We start from the raw sequence: 15,547 nt of genomic DNA, 5'->3' as shown, positions 1-15,547 counted from the left end.
TGTTTTATTTATGTGGCAGATCTCCAGCCAATCATATGGGAGATGTCGTTTCAGGCCACTGTATTCAAATGCGGTGGAGAACATGGAACACAAACCACAAACCTGCTCCTTTGTATTTAATTAAAAATTTGGATTAATTAAAAATTAATTAGAAATTTATGAGAACATATCAGTTTCTTGGAAGATATAATTACACAATACAATTAGTATACAATACAATTAGTAATTACAATTAGTAATCTATGTATATTTATGAGTATAATACCCTTTTTTTCTAAGTAAATAATACAAAAAAAAATACTGAGTACACCTCTAAAGCAGGATTTCACAAACTTGGTTAGTCAGTAGAAATCTGTGGGCAGTCAACTATCTGCTCATTTTTTCTATGACCTCTCAAAACACTTCCCTGATGATGTTATGGCTTGAGTTGCTATTTTCAAGTCATGACTAATTTAAAAAGGATAAACCAGGCTATTCTCATGGACTGGTGGCTTGCCGATCACAAATCAATAGCCAATGAGATTGCATTTTAGCCAGATGCGACCCTTTGCTGGTCACATCTGGTGTTAAAACACCAAGAGTGGACACTACGACAATGCTCAGCTCAGGGCTTTACTTCAGGACTTCACATCAGATGGTCACATCCATCTTTTATAGATCTTTTATATGCCATCTATGCTTTGCATCAAGTACTGCTCCAACACCAAAGGACAGTTTGTCCGTATCTGAAGCCAACAGCTTCTGACAGAAACGTCACTTTTTAACGCTCTGCTATGAGAATGCGTAGGATACCCCTACAGAAAACACAAACACTTAACTGTATGTACACTTCTACCCACACAGAGGCACATAGACTATCAGTGGTTGAGGACCGTCCCACCTATTTAATGGCAGAACAAGTGATGCATGTGCAACATTACACAAGCAAACACGTATTTCGTGCACCATTTGAAGACAAAGACTCGCCTTGCCAGACTTACACAGTCAATTGTTCGAAACTGCATGATTTGCAGCTATTTTCTCCCATTCCCTTTTCTTTTTCCTTTGATGAATTCATCAAGTGTGAGAGCAAACAATAGAGACAGCAGCCACAAACGGGCAGACAATAGCGTTGCCATATTAACAGCCATCAACCAGAGTGGGGGTTGATGACACTCCTGATGAGACATGGAGAGTGGGAGGAAAGTAAAGAGAGAGGCAGTGAGGACGGCAGGAAGGGAGAGGTGGCGTTTCCACCCGACTGGAAAGCAAATTTTGAAGAGAAGTTTCAAAGTGTCACTTGAAACAAGATCGGAATCAAGAGGGATGAAGTGTGAATAAAGCCAGTAAACACTTTCCTGCAAGAAAAATGAAGTCAAGGAGTTTTCATTTCTGGGCCAGCTGATGCTTGCTATAGATGTCTTGAAATGCGGTGATATATTACAAAGTAAAGCTCTGTATTACATTTAAAAACTTCTCATTTGGCTTGTCGGATGCTTTGAGAAGGAAACATATTTGACCTAATACCAGGGAAAATAACAGTGTTATTTATACGGAAATCATAAGAATAAGATCTGACCTCTTGGTTTTGGTGTGTGGAGCTTATTATTTTCAATACTTCCCGTGCTTCATGTTGCCACAGTGACGTCACCCGTTTAAGTCTTACTGACCAAAATTAGTTTTGCATTTTTGGAGCGATTAATGTACAACGAGCAATATTGTTAGTTTAATAAGGCTTTCAAAAGTGTTGCAAACATGAACACATACAAGAGATCCAGTTCACTGACTATGAAATAGCTGATTTGATGCCGAGCAAACAGCTAGCAGCCATAGTCAAATCGTCCATGCGCAAAATAATGAAGATGTTAAGCCTTGATGTAATTTAAACTGTCAACTTATATAAATATTTAATACTTTTTTTAATGTCTGGCTCTAAAAATGTTTATTTTTCTTCTTTAAAGTCACATTTTATTATTGAAGATGATGAGGATTGACTCATTTTTACAGGCAGCTGCAAGTGCCTCTTTGTGGAACTACATGTTTGTGGTAGAAAGAAATGCAGATCAGTGCATGAACGTGTGCATTTTGTAAACATATTCAGTCGGTCGAAATGACATAAAACGTTGCACTTTATGCAAATGCACCTGGGTAGACTCGCATGAGACCCATGTCCCCAAATAGTCCTGAGAGTTCCTGCTTATACGCTGCAAGGGAAATTTAGAGTGCAAATCAGTGTTGAGTAGAGATGCTCACCTCGTGCTCACTCCTGTTTTTATATGGGTGATTTTCATATTGCAATTTTTAGAACAGATTTTTTTTTTTGAATAATAGTTAAGTAGGAATTAGTGATTTAAGCTCCGAAGGCTATTAACTACCAGGTAAATGCGGTAATTGTGCACTACTAATTTTCTGCATACTGAAAACTTTGTAGAGTTTTGCTGGGTAATGATCGCCTGGTTAATTATTATTGAAAATCTAGTCTATTCTAAATTTATCATAGGAAATTACAGTAACTGGCTGTCCAACCTGTAGTATTCTGTAAATTTTAATCAGAAATCTTAAACTTTATGACATATATTTATATATATATATATATGTATATATAATATAAATAATTAATTTCCTCTTTCTTGTGTCTTAATGACCTTGAGGCTGATTTCAAAATGTATTCTCATTAACTCACATTATTCATATAATTGTATTGAAACATTTGTTCCTCCGATGAGTGTAAAAAATGCGGGGCGATCAAAAGCTGTCCTCCTGTTGAGTGTATACTTTTAAAAGATGTGATGTCATCCACCTTTCTGCAGCTACACCCTCCACCTCACCTCTGTTTTTAGTTCTTCTCTCTCTGATTTTCCTCGTTTTTGGCTTCCTCTCATTCTGACTGAGTCATACAAGCTTATGAAAGCCTGGAGACAGCGTTCTGCCAAATCAACGCATTTCTGCACACCAACACACTTGTCATGTGCTTTGCATTTGTGTGTCCTTAGCCTTGAAATGACTCCTTTTCTCCTCGCTCTCCTTGTTCCCTCTGATATCTCTGAGGGGTGGACGGGGGCCACAGTTCCCCCTCATGTCCTTCAGCTCCTTCACATCTCCTTCTCCATCTTCACTACCCTTGAAATGAGTTGTTTTTGCGGCTGATGAGTCAAAAGTATCGCTCAACGGGAGAAAGCAAAGCCACCTAGCATGCCTTTCATTTTTTTCTACTCAACATGACAATCTCTGTCCATATGCCTCATTTTTATTTATTTATTTTTTAACAGTCTCCTTTTTTGTGGAGTGCATTAAGAGGAAATGTAGCGTTTGATTGGGCTCTTACTGGCCTTGTTATTCGCAGGCTCTGAGCGCTGTTGTTGTTTTCTCATAGTTAAGTAAGCCGCCTGGCCTCATCTGCACCCGCTCAGCCAGAAGGAGCTGCGATTGCACCCTCGCCAGTTTCCCTGTTGAAATTTCGCCAGTGTCAGGGAAACTGTGGCCCCTCGCTTCCCTCAATGTGTTTATTTTAAATTAGCAATGGTGTTGTTTGTAAAGGATCTTCGCCATTTGGGGCAAATGAGCCCACTCCGGTGCCCCAGCGGTGACCCAGAGGCACTTTTTCAATTCTTTGTAAAATACCAGTTTGGATTTAAATGAGTTTGTTAGACCCACCGAGACGTAGGAGAAGTTTCGCTGCTCACCACTTTAACTCCCAACTTTTCTGCTTCCTTCTTTTTTCGATTTTCTTTGCACCCTCATTAGATGACATCTCCACAACTGCTAGTTTGAAAAAGAACATCAACAACAACAAAAAGGGGAAAACAGGACGACATAATTGACAGCGAAAATTTGGAAAAGAGCATGATAACTTGTTAATTAAATGCTCAACTCATAAATTTATGGAGGATGCATGGGTCTGAAAGTGAATAAAAACAAGAGTGTGCCTCGTCAAATTAAGATTAGTCTGTTCAGATATGAATAAGAAAGAAAGAAACAGTGCTTAGCAAGTTAATTAGACCACAACCATTTAAGGTTTATGACACGCATTTATTATGTTTTTTATGTTTCTGTAATGCTTGATGATATTATTAATGCTAAAATATCTTTTTTCTGCTATCCGTAAATTCTCAAACTAACTGTTTTACAAAAAGCTGAAAAAATAGTAAAGGATAATATTATTTTTGATTAAGATGCCAAATTAAAATTATTTATTTGTGTTCCTGAACAGAAAATTACTTTCGGTATTTGAATATTGTGCTGATTTAAAGTCCAGTGTGCCGACTCCAATTTGGTTATAAAAACACGAGTTCGGTTTTCTGTTTCCTTAACAAATAACAATATCATTTTTTGGTTTTAAACAAGTTTTGAGCAGGTTTCTAAAATATGTTTTTTTTATGATGTTATTAAGCACTGTAGGCTTTATTGTGAAACCTTCAACAGGTTCTCTGGTTAGATGTTTAAGTTAAAACGTCTTTAATAGTCTTTAGGTGGTCAAAAAGTGACCATCGTCTCAGGGATGCAGTAAAATGATTTATTAGTTCCTGCTTTATTTTCTTTAACCGTCTATGTGCCTTCATTAAAGCTTTAGAGGAGTCAAATTCAAGTACCCATTGATTTCACTGGGGGGTTTTTTTCACTTTAGTCAGTTTTGCATATAAAAGGTTTGCAAAGTTGTGCAGTCCCACAAGAAATACTGCTGCTTAACTGCCTGATTTTCCTTGCTAATATCCCACACTTGTCTTTTGGCATCAAAAAATAACGGGAAAATAAAAGGATACAGGTACCAGAGTATGTACTACATAATTACTTTTAATGAAATACTCATCCCATAGTGCTTTGTAATTCCCAGATTCCACAGCAAATGATTTCCAACCTTATCAAATTGAATTATCTTCATTAGCAAAGTTTTGAAATATAATAAATTATTATAATTTAAAGTGTAGCTTGGTTATCGATTATGATACAGTGCTTCATTCCTGATCTCAATCACTGTTTCGGGTTATCTGAGGGTGCTCGGGTTTAAATGTTACCATGGCAACGCCAATCTCCACCAATCAGGGATGTTGGTTTTTAAATATAGGATTGTTGGTTAGACAGTATAAAAGATGGACACAGCAATTCAGACATCCACTGGTTTCTGAAGTCTAGTTTTTGAAGCCTCGAGATGAGCGTTTCCACCGCATGATTGCAAAGGAAACTGGTGTGAAGACGAGGGGCGGGTCTGGCTGTGAAACTGAGTAATGACCAGTCAATCACAAGTTGTTAGCCAATGAGTGCAGTTTCATACCACAGATTTACAAAATACACCCAAAATGAGTGACTGAGCCCATAAACTCAAGACAGGAAGTTGCATTCTCCATAGACTTCTACAGGAAGTCTCTTTGTAATCACAGCCATCGCCATCTGGTGGCCTTCAGATAAAATGTAGGTTTAAGGCACTTTAATATCGGCTTCATTTTTCCAACGCACCAACTACATACATAAGCCATAACCAGCGTCACCTGATACATGTCATACCAGCTGACATAGAGGGAAAAAATGTGATTTCTAGTTTACCTCCAAAATCGAATTATGACTGTTTAAATGAGCATGACAACTTAAATCTGAAGTTACTTCTCATTTTACCAGCTGGTTTATTATAAGAAATTACTCCAAGATGGCAGTCAGACTTGGGCAAACATTGGATCGGGACAGCTATGAATAAATTAATGATTAATTACAGGATGTTGAAGATAAAACCCAAGACTTAATGCGCGCTTGGAGCTCTGGCTAAAATGCAGTTTTCCACATCAAACCAGCGAGTGGATATCTGTGGATCAGTGTAATCCCCCCCCCCCCCCCCCCCCCCACACTTATTATTGTCATCATCTGGCATCACATGACGGTCCTAAGTGCTGTATGAGAGGCTGCTTCAGCCCGACGAAAATAAAATTCCTTGAGCAAACACCATTCAGTCGTTTTCAGAGCACTTTTTGGCATTAAAGTAAGAGATATCATTTCAGCTTTCAAAAACACATATTGGTAATAATTTAAACGATCTCTTTAATCCCGTTTAGGTTATTCAGAAGCCAAAATGTAATCAATCACAGAAAAATGATTTGAGAGGCAGCTTGGTTTGGTCCCAGAGCATTCAATTGTGTCACTTTTGTGCGTCATGCAGAATCCATTTTGTCGTTTGACCCAGGTGCTTGCATTTAGGCTGTGTGTGAGTGTGTGTGTGTGTGTGTGCTTATGCTGACTAGGATGGTCTGGGGAATATCGTGGCGCTACTGTTGGTTTAATGTGTTTGGAGTTAATAACCAGATGAGTGGATGAGCCGGGGAGGAAGGGAGAGAGTGAGAAATGGAGCAATTTGGCATTTTGTGCTGAAAGAGAGAGAGAGAGATGGAGGCAGAGATAAAGAGAGAATGAGACAAAGAGAGCCAGAGGGGTAAACAGAAAATGGTCCTTTTGCTAAAACACAACCTTAAGCGCCATGACGGGTTTGTTGCAGCGTGTGAGTGTCTGTTTTTTGGCTGGGGATGCGCTTTGTCATTTATCTTAATGATACAAGTGAGACACAAGCACACGCGCACACATGAACATCATGCATGCACAGAATAAGTTTAATGTCTTCATTAAGTGGCTGATCTGCGCAAAGGTCTCTGTGCACAACACAGCCTGGAAATACTTTGGAATGATCAAAATAAGGTATAAGGCACAAGGGATTTGAGTCGTGGCAAACTGAATGCAGACGAGTCTAAATTTTAACAGGCCTGAAATTATTATTGGATAAAGCGATGTTGTCTGTCAGACCTGCGAATGCCAGGGAAGGGGAAAAAATGAAGCATGAGTGATTATTTCTCTCTTAAAATTCTGATTCAGCTCTCAAAAAGCAAGAGCCACAGCTTTATTATATGACTAGTGGATTATTAAAAAGACTATAATCACTCAGCCTTCGCCAAAACCAATAACCAGTGACATATTCATTTTAATCGGTGTCTGTTTTCTAATCTGTGTTGCTGATAGTTGCTGCGAGCAAGTGATTCCACCTGTAGCTGAAAAGACAAATTAAAAAAATGGGGGGCGGGGGGGAGCGTCAACATCAATCCCCGAAAACGTGAGCGAGGGATGACGAGGCTGACACTAAAAAGGTGCCGAAACGTGAAAATCGACACCGAGCCGTGATAAATGTTTGATCTGGACGTCTGAAACCGCTTAAACGTCATTTGTTATGAACCCGTGTGTCATATTGAAAAATGAAGAAAGAAAACAGAAACGCCTCTGGAAATCATTTCCAGCCCAGAGATAAACACATGTAGCAGATTACAGCGTTTGATTTTCGATCACTGCTCAGATCAGCTTCCTCATTGCCTGGGCTGCTCTGATGCCGTGTCCAGGGACCCGCACACCCGTCCAATGGCAGACATCCGCTTTGCAAGCCGACTGTATCCTCTCGCTCGGCTATGGCAACGTGCAGAGCTGAACGCTCCGCCGTCCAAGACAATTATCTGCTCTAATGGATTCAGTTGAGACGGGGCCGACCTGAGACGGAGGACTGATTTATTTCATTCTTTCCTAAAGCAGAGCGGCCAATTAAATCGCCTTAACTAAACGTTAGCTTTTTTAGCCAGCTACCCAGGCCCAATTAGGGAGCAGCTGCAGGTGGATTTTAATGGGAGATTTTATGTGAGTGTGTGTGTGTGTGTGTGGATTCTCAGCTCATCTCTGTGTTTATACTTTTGCATGCCTCAGCGACAGAGAGAGTTACTTGGTTATAAGCAAACTTGCAGAGCTGGATTTTTTTCCCCTCCCTCTCCGAGCACTTTGAGGTCGGCCAGAAAGTGGCTTTGATTTCCTGAAAGTGCTCTTGTTGTTTTTACAGCCAGTAAGGGAGGGAGCCAGCGAGGGGGAGGATTGACATTGGTGCTTTTCCACCAAAGTAACTAGTGGATTGTATAGATTTGTGAAGTGCTGCGAGCTGGACCGATTCCTACGTTAACAGGATTAGAACATCAGCCAAATGCCCGTCAGAGATGCGGCATTGTTTGAAGCCATCCACTCATCCTCTCCCTGTTTTTCCATCTGACAATCTGTTCTTATTGCGCTGTCAAATTCAGAATGTGTTCTCTGTCATATTCCCCCCATCCCTGCTGTCACTCAGCGGCTCTTTGACACACATAAATTATACACGTTAAGGGGCATTTTTACAGCTGCACAGAGAGAGCAACGAGGGAACGGCGAGGAGGGGGGCAGGAGAGGAAGAAATGGAGCGAGGTGGAGTATGTATTCCATGCCACCCAGAGGCCTGTGTGAGCAGTAATTGCAGTAAAGTATAGTTAATGTGGGTCAGCAGTTGAGTAGAACCCCAGGGGTCAAAAGGAAAGTAGAGGGGAAGGGGAATAATGGGGGGGAGAAATTCGTGTGGGTCACTGTAAGAACCCTGCCTCGGGTGGAAGGGCTCTGGGTGAAGCTCTGCGATACATCCCACACCTGTCTCTTTTTCCCCTTTTAATAAAGCATACTTTCATTCTGCTGGACTGCAGGGCTTTGCCTCTGTTATTTTCACCCTACCCTACCGCCGGCCTTTTCCCCACTCTTTCTCCAGTCTGAGGTAATTCAAGCCCACACATTTGTATGCTGAATAGAGCAGCTGGTGCCAACCTGGAGGTTTGGACCAACAAGATACGTCTTTAACCTTAACCCATGGGATTAAGCAAGTAAATTGGAGGTAAAAACATAACCTGTTCATATTCTAAAGAACTGACCTGTAATTATTTTAAATAAAATTACAGGTCAGGCGATTGGACAAATATATCAGCTCTTTGCAATGGATGGTGTCCATCAAACTTTGGCTTTTTGGAGCTAAAAAAGATATATATTCTATTTTTATTTCCTAATTTAGTTTTCTGTCTCCTCGAGAATTCAACTCTGTTGACCTGCAAAGTTACACTGAATAATAATAATAAGAAGAAGAATAACTAGCATTGGGATTTGGATGAAATCATGCACATTTCACTAATTTCCATCTTTAAGGAAACTCTCCAGTTTGTAATACTCATTCAGTGTTATGCTGTTTGTGCCACAAAACAAGGTCACTTCTGTATTGTTAATAATTTGGACCCCACACAGCATTCTGATAGTTGTTTACAGTTTATTTGTGAAACACACAATGCACTTCAGATCAGCACGAATATTCCAGCGTAGTCAGCTTTCCAGGTGGCCTCACACACACACCTCCTCTTCTGGTCTCTGACCTCCACCTCCCATATGGAAAAGAAATAGTAAAAACTTATATGATTTACTCATGAAAGTGGCCACTTTCTCATTACTTTTATATATATTGTTTTAGTAAGTAACCAAAACATACAAGTTTCATTATATAATTTTTCAAGGGATCTTATATCTGTTTTCACTCTTGTGTGCTTTTCATACAAGTTTCACACAAGACAGATACAAACTTTATAAGATTTATATATATCTTTTCCATATGGGCTGTGCCTCCAACCTCCTTGGCACTGCCCCTTGAGCTCACCCCTCCCCTGCAACTGAGCCAGGGACCAAACCTCCGCCACAAGGCTGTCTTAAAAATATTTAAAATAATGAACATAGAGATTTGAGTAAATTTTAAAATAAATGGCTAATATAAAGTTGTACATATAAAACTCGTCCCATGCTTTTGTGAGCATGTCTGGAGTCACTGCTGTTGTTATGCTAACTACCTTCAATGACGTGAAACTCATGAATCTGCTCTTTCTTCCAGTCCATGTTTCCATCGTTACCCGTGCACAGCTTTAAATTAAAGTGCTGTGAAATCGTATTATTCTTTTTGATGGACTGGACTGAACCTGGACTGTGTTAAAGCTCAGAGTTGCACAAAGGGAGCGATACACAGGAAGATTCTCGTAGAGTTAGCATCTATCTGAATTTAACAAGCTGTCCCTGAGCTTACACTAGCAAAGCAAGCTAACTCGTCCCCACGACCACATGTGAAGACTGTACACTTTGAAATTCTTGTTTGAAGCCCATATGAATAGCCATGGGGGAAGACTTGTGAAAATACAGTTTAAAGACCAAACTTTATTTGGAGTCTGTGCCAGGCTAATTCTGGCCCCCGAGCCTTATATTTGACACCCCACTAATAGAAGTTATAAAGTGGCGTAACTGCACACCCTTTACACTGAAATTGGACTACAGTAAGTTTCTGTCCCTACAGATACAGTCTCCACAAATGTACCCCCAAGGGCTAATTATTGGATTTAAAGGTGATTACTTGTAAGTGCTTGTTCCGAGCAGTAAAAGGTAGATATTAGGACCATTTATTATAGATTCTGTGGTTGAGCGTGAGGAGACAGTCTGTTATACAAAAAGAAATGAGACTTTAAGGGTTTCCTCATATATTTAAGTTAAATTAAAAGGTATTTAATACCCGCTGACAAGTTTACTTTGTATCTGCCTTGTACAGGTGGAACAGTGGTCGCCTCACCTCACAAAGGTGCTAGGTTTAAACCTGCCCAGGGCGCTTGTCCTCCTTGTGTGTTTGGGTTTTCTTCAGGTGCTCCCACAGTCCAAAGACACACTCTAACTTCTAAATATGACAATGATTAAGGTAAAAAATTGTCACTGGACACGAATGACAGTGCCAGTAACTCAGCAGGTGCCACACCAATGACAAGCTAAAGGTCTAAACCTAAAGATGTAATAAGGTGCTTTATTTTCTGTAAGTGTGTTTAAATATAACAATTTCCATCAGCTCAAGATAAAAAATGATAGTCTAGAAACAGTCCAACATGGCCACTGGGAAACAGCGCTGAAACCCAGACTAATGAAAGTCATTTAAGTAGATTAGTTGGCACTCAGGCTAAGGTGACCCTCATGGCATGGAGGGGAGACTGGGATGTTCCCATTCAAATGAAGAGTTACAGAACAAGAAGAAAACATTATGAAATTAATTTGCAAAGAAAGTAAAATTACAGGTCAGGTTGTCACCTCTAAAGCGGGTTTAATTTTCAGACTCTAAGAACACGGCCTCGCGTGTGCCTGATTTTTAGAGAAAGCCGTTGGAAGACATAAGTGAGAGAAAAAAAACCTCCTCAACTTGCCGATTCAGCCCCCCCTTCAGCTCCTCTGCAGCTCTGCTGTCTCGAGCTGAGAAGTTGGGGTCGACCTGTTGTTGGAGGGGGTAGATGTGTTGACAGAGGCAGGGGGCCGTGGGTCTTCGCTCAGTCAAAGGCCCCCTTCAGCAGCCATGAAGCATTTATGAACAGGCATCTCCCTCCTCTGCTCTCTATTCAACTCACAACGGTTGTTTCTCTCCCCTCTTCTTCTTCTCTTTTTTTTTCTTCTCACTTGCAAACGCTCTGCCCTCCTTTCCCATGTCCCATCTGGCTGTCTTGCTCTTTCTGTTACGTGCACACGTACACTCCAGCGTCTAATAGATTCCTTCCTGCCGCTCCAGATTTGTGCGTGCACGTCTCTGGTGTGTGGTTTTAAGTGTCCCTTTTCAACAACACAAGCAAAGTGTGTCTCCTTGCTCAGAGCCCTCTCGGCCTTCAGGTAAATGTTTGTTCTGCAGAAAAAAAGAAACATGCACACAAATTGATGGAAAGAGCTTATTCGTGCTGGGCCCCTGCACCTGCTTGTGGTTGTAGTACAGGTATGCTTATGTGTAAATAAAAAGCAAACGTGCAGACCTACACCTAAAATATGCACACTCAGTGGCTTTCTGCAGGATTCTGTGTGTGTGTGTGTGTGTGTGTGTGTGTGTGTGTGTGTGTGTGTGTGTGTGTGTGTGTGTGTGTGTGGTCCACTCCTCTGCTCTTTGATCCTCATCTTGACAGCCCACCACCTGGGACGCTCTGCCACATGCCGCATGGCTCCAAGGCCCTGGCTACGCCGTGGGAATGACAACACACCGTGGCTAACACAGCGCTAACAGCACATTATATGCCGTCAGAATCACTAATGCTAACACCAAAAGCTAACCCTCCCATATACAGATATGTAGAAAATGCCACTGGAATCAGAATTCACATCTAGCCGCTAACCCTCCAACATTGTTATTGGAATTGCTAATCGCACACAGGGGGGCAAAGCTTGAACACAGGTGCAATTGGAATTATAATGTACAAAACTGAGGCAATACTAAAAAGCTCGCCCTTGAATACACATAATCTCTACTTTTTACCCAGCATGCAGGAAATATACAGTTGAAAATTATGTGCCTCTTGCAAAAACAATGAAGCTAGTGAGAACACTTGTACATCAGATAATTTACTGTGTTTTTCTGGGTCAGTCTATGAGACTGATTGGACTCACCTCGGTGGTGAGGAGAGGTAGGTCAAGATGAGTCGCTGGTGTCATCCATGGACAAGCAGGCATGGTGGGGAGAGGCTGGCAGGGGGGACAGGGCAGGGGTCAAACTGGCACCACACATTGGTGGAAAACAGTACACATAAGTAGTTTTGAGACCCTTACAGTATACCTCTAAAGTGCATCTGCACAGGCCTTTTCAATTACTTTGCAATTAAACCCTTTATTTTTACTTTTTTAGGAGTGTTTAGATTATTCATTGAAAGTTTTGACTCTTTTGGCCCATCTTTCTCCCCTAAACCTCAACCAGTGGCGGCAGATGACTGCCCCTCACTGAGCGTGGTCCTGCGGAGGTTTCTTCCTGTTAAAATGGAGTTTTTCCTTCCCACTGTCGTCAAGTGCTCGTTCATTGGGGTTTTCTCCCTATTATTGGAGGGTGTTTACCTTTGAATATAAAGCACCTTTAGCAAGTTGTGATTTGGTGCTATGTAAATAAAAATGAATTGAACGGATCACCGTCATGTTCCCAAGGTCTGCTTTTAGAGCAGGGGTCGGGGAACTCCAGGCCTCAAGGGCTGGTGTCCTGCAGGTTTTAAATGTGTCCTTGATCCAAAACAGCTGATTTAAATGGCTAAATTACCTCCTAAACATGTCTTGAAGTTCTCCAGAGGCCTGGTAATGAACTAGTCAGTTAATTCAGGTGTGCTGACCCAGGGTGATATCTAAAACCTGCAGGACACTGACCCTTGAGTCCTGGAACTCCCCCACCCCTGTTTTAGAGGGTATGGTGGTGCATGGCTCATATATTATGTGGGTGTTGGAGTTGTATGCAGTCGTTTCATTGCTCAGTAAAAACTTGTACATGTATTAAAAGCTTTTACATTTCAAGGATTTTTATTTTATTTGGTTTCCCACTGTTGGTGGAGTTTCATTATTTGATCGTCTCCTCTTATTAGGACTCTAATTTCAATAGTTCTTTGGACCATTCTTCACCATGGCTAATTTTAATTCATAGGCACACTCCACTGCTAATATTTGTTTAGTTTTACTCTTTTTTTTCTCTCTAATGGTGCTTTTTCATGCTGGCTTAACTACAACTACAACTTCAACCTAATTTAGGATTTTCAGTGCTTCTCCATCATCCGTATCCTCACTGGGTCTAATTTTTATCATGGAAATGCGGCACAAAGATGAAGCCGAACTGATGGAGATCAGCGATATGTGGAAGCCAGCACTTTTACCACAGAGTTTGGTGTGTATTTGCCATCTTTTTGGTGACCCACATGGAATACATTGAATACATTTTTACCCAGTGATATTCTGTCAGTCATGATTAATACCCCCGATTATCTCCCTGCCTTTAACCAGTAGAAGCTGGTGTGAAACTCTTGGTGGCAAATTGATACTGATAGCTGAAGCGGGGGGGCTTAGGGTTTAGTGAAGTGACACCCCGAGCCGTCTTTCACACTGGGGGTCATAGAGGGAAAACGCTAAGCTGAGAGTTATCCCTGCTAATACACAGGCACTGCACCATCTGAATCACAACACCAATCACGTTGCTGATGCTAGGCTAAGGGCCAACTATTCAACAGCCCTGGCACCCAGAGGACACCGCAGGAATTCAGATCCATTACACTCCCAGCCTCATCAAAGGGACTTTGGGATTTGGATGCTAAACCTGCTCCAGATGCTCACTGTTGGATTTCACTAAGATGCACTGCAGGGCAAGTGTCATCAGGGCTGATGTCTGCAGCACAGGCAACAAAACCTCAACCGATTCACCGTATTCACACTGAATTGATTTGTGCCATAAAGACAATGGGGGAGACACCAAAGCAGATGTAAACAATGGTCCGCTCTGCTCATCTCTGGACAAATAAATACACAACAAAATTACCAGATGAGCAGAGCTGGAGGCAGCAGGTCCAAGCATATGAGCATATGAACCTGGACTAAGATGCTGAAGCCATAGCAGTGCCTCACCTGTGGCTGCCTCATGCTAATGTGCAGTTTACTGATCCTCTTCACCAGGTAAGCAGCTGTAGGTGAGCAGAGGTTTAATGCAAGAAGAAGTCAATCCACAGTTTGGGATTTTATCCTGCGGTAGCTCCCTTTAATGTATCCATCCATCCATTCGCTTCCGCTTATCCTTTTCAGGATCGCGGGGGGTGCTGGAGCCTATCCCAGCTGTCATAGGGCGAGAGGCCGAGTACACCTTGGACTGGTCGCCAGGCTAACACACAGAGACAGACAACCATTCGCACTCACATTCACTCCTGCATTCACACCTATGGGCAATTTAGATTGATCACAAACTTTAATGTATATTAGTAATAATTTGGACAGCCATTCTACCGTCGTCTCCACTATCTTTCCCCGGGTTCAGTTTATGGACATGGGTATAGGTTTTATTTGAGAATCGGGAAGAAATGTCAAATATAAGTTCAATTTTGAGCACCAAACTCTTTGTTTCCTGCATTCTGGAGAAATTTTTTTATGCACCAGTTTCTTTTTACATTAATTTATGGTAAAAAAAAAAAAAAAAAAAAAAAGGATGAACAAGTAGTGAAATTTGTTGAAGTTAGGCTCTTGGGCATAATTCTCTTTGACAGGATATTTTTGTTTGGGTAACCTGTAACCTGGGTAAATGTGCATGTTTCACCTGCTCAGCATCTCAGCAAGATTTCTGCACGTTCATGTCTGTGATGATTGTAAGAAATCGCGCATCACAACTTTACTGAGATCTACGCGATTTTTTGTCCAACTTGGTGTGTTTGTTTGTGTCATGGATAACGAGGCTTACTACAAAAGATTCAGACATGAGATAAACGGAAGTGTTTTTGGGGAGACAATAACAGGACGGAACACCTGTGAAAGTCACAAGCTAACAGTAAACTCGCTGTGTTAGTTGGATGAGCAGCTCTCAACACATTCTCCACATTTTCAACAGTGGCGGCAGTGGCAGTGACACACGCATGCATTCAGCCACTGCATCCTTATGGCTGCCTTCTTTTCGAAGCAGTAACTTAATGATTGCCTGCATGTGGCATCTTTAAACTGTATCTACAAAAACATGGTTTATGCTCTCCCCAGAATGCTAGTTTTAGTTCAAACACTGGATTTATTCGAGCCCGCCGTGGGTTGCCTTGATAAATGTTCTCCCCGTTACATCTCGTTTGGAAATTTCCCCATAGCTGTTCGACAGTCGTGTCATGAGGACGTAAACGCAGACACAAAATCCTCACCGTGAGCGATTTGTCCAAACCTTGTGTTTGACATAAACAGCTGCTTGCTG

At 41.4% G+C, this 15,547-nt stretch overlaps 1 protein-coding gene across 23 annotated transcripts in view; it reads left to right on the top strand.

The window, feature by feature from the left end:
* The window catches only part of celf2 (cugbp, Elav-like family member 2), a 236,154-nt gene that overhangs the window by 143,143 nt on the left and 77,464 nt on the right, over positions 1-15,547 (top strand). The window lies entirely within an intron of this gene.

This window comes from Copadichromis virginalis, linkage group LG17 (assembly GCF_057382275.1).
Source record: "Copadichromis virginalis isolate Kocher_CV1m ecotype Utaka linkage group LG17, C_Virginalis_male_GT1.1, whole genome shotgun sequence".
Taxonomy (NCBI): Eukaryota; Metazoa; Chordata; class Actinopteri; order Cichliformes; family Cichlidae; genus Copadichromis; species Copadichromis virginalis.
The sequence above is the reverse complement of the archived record's forward strand: the minus strand, read 5'-3'. Positions and strand labels throughout refer to the sequence as shown.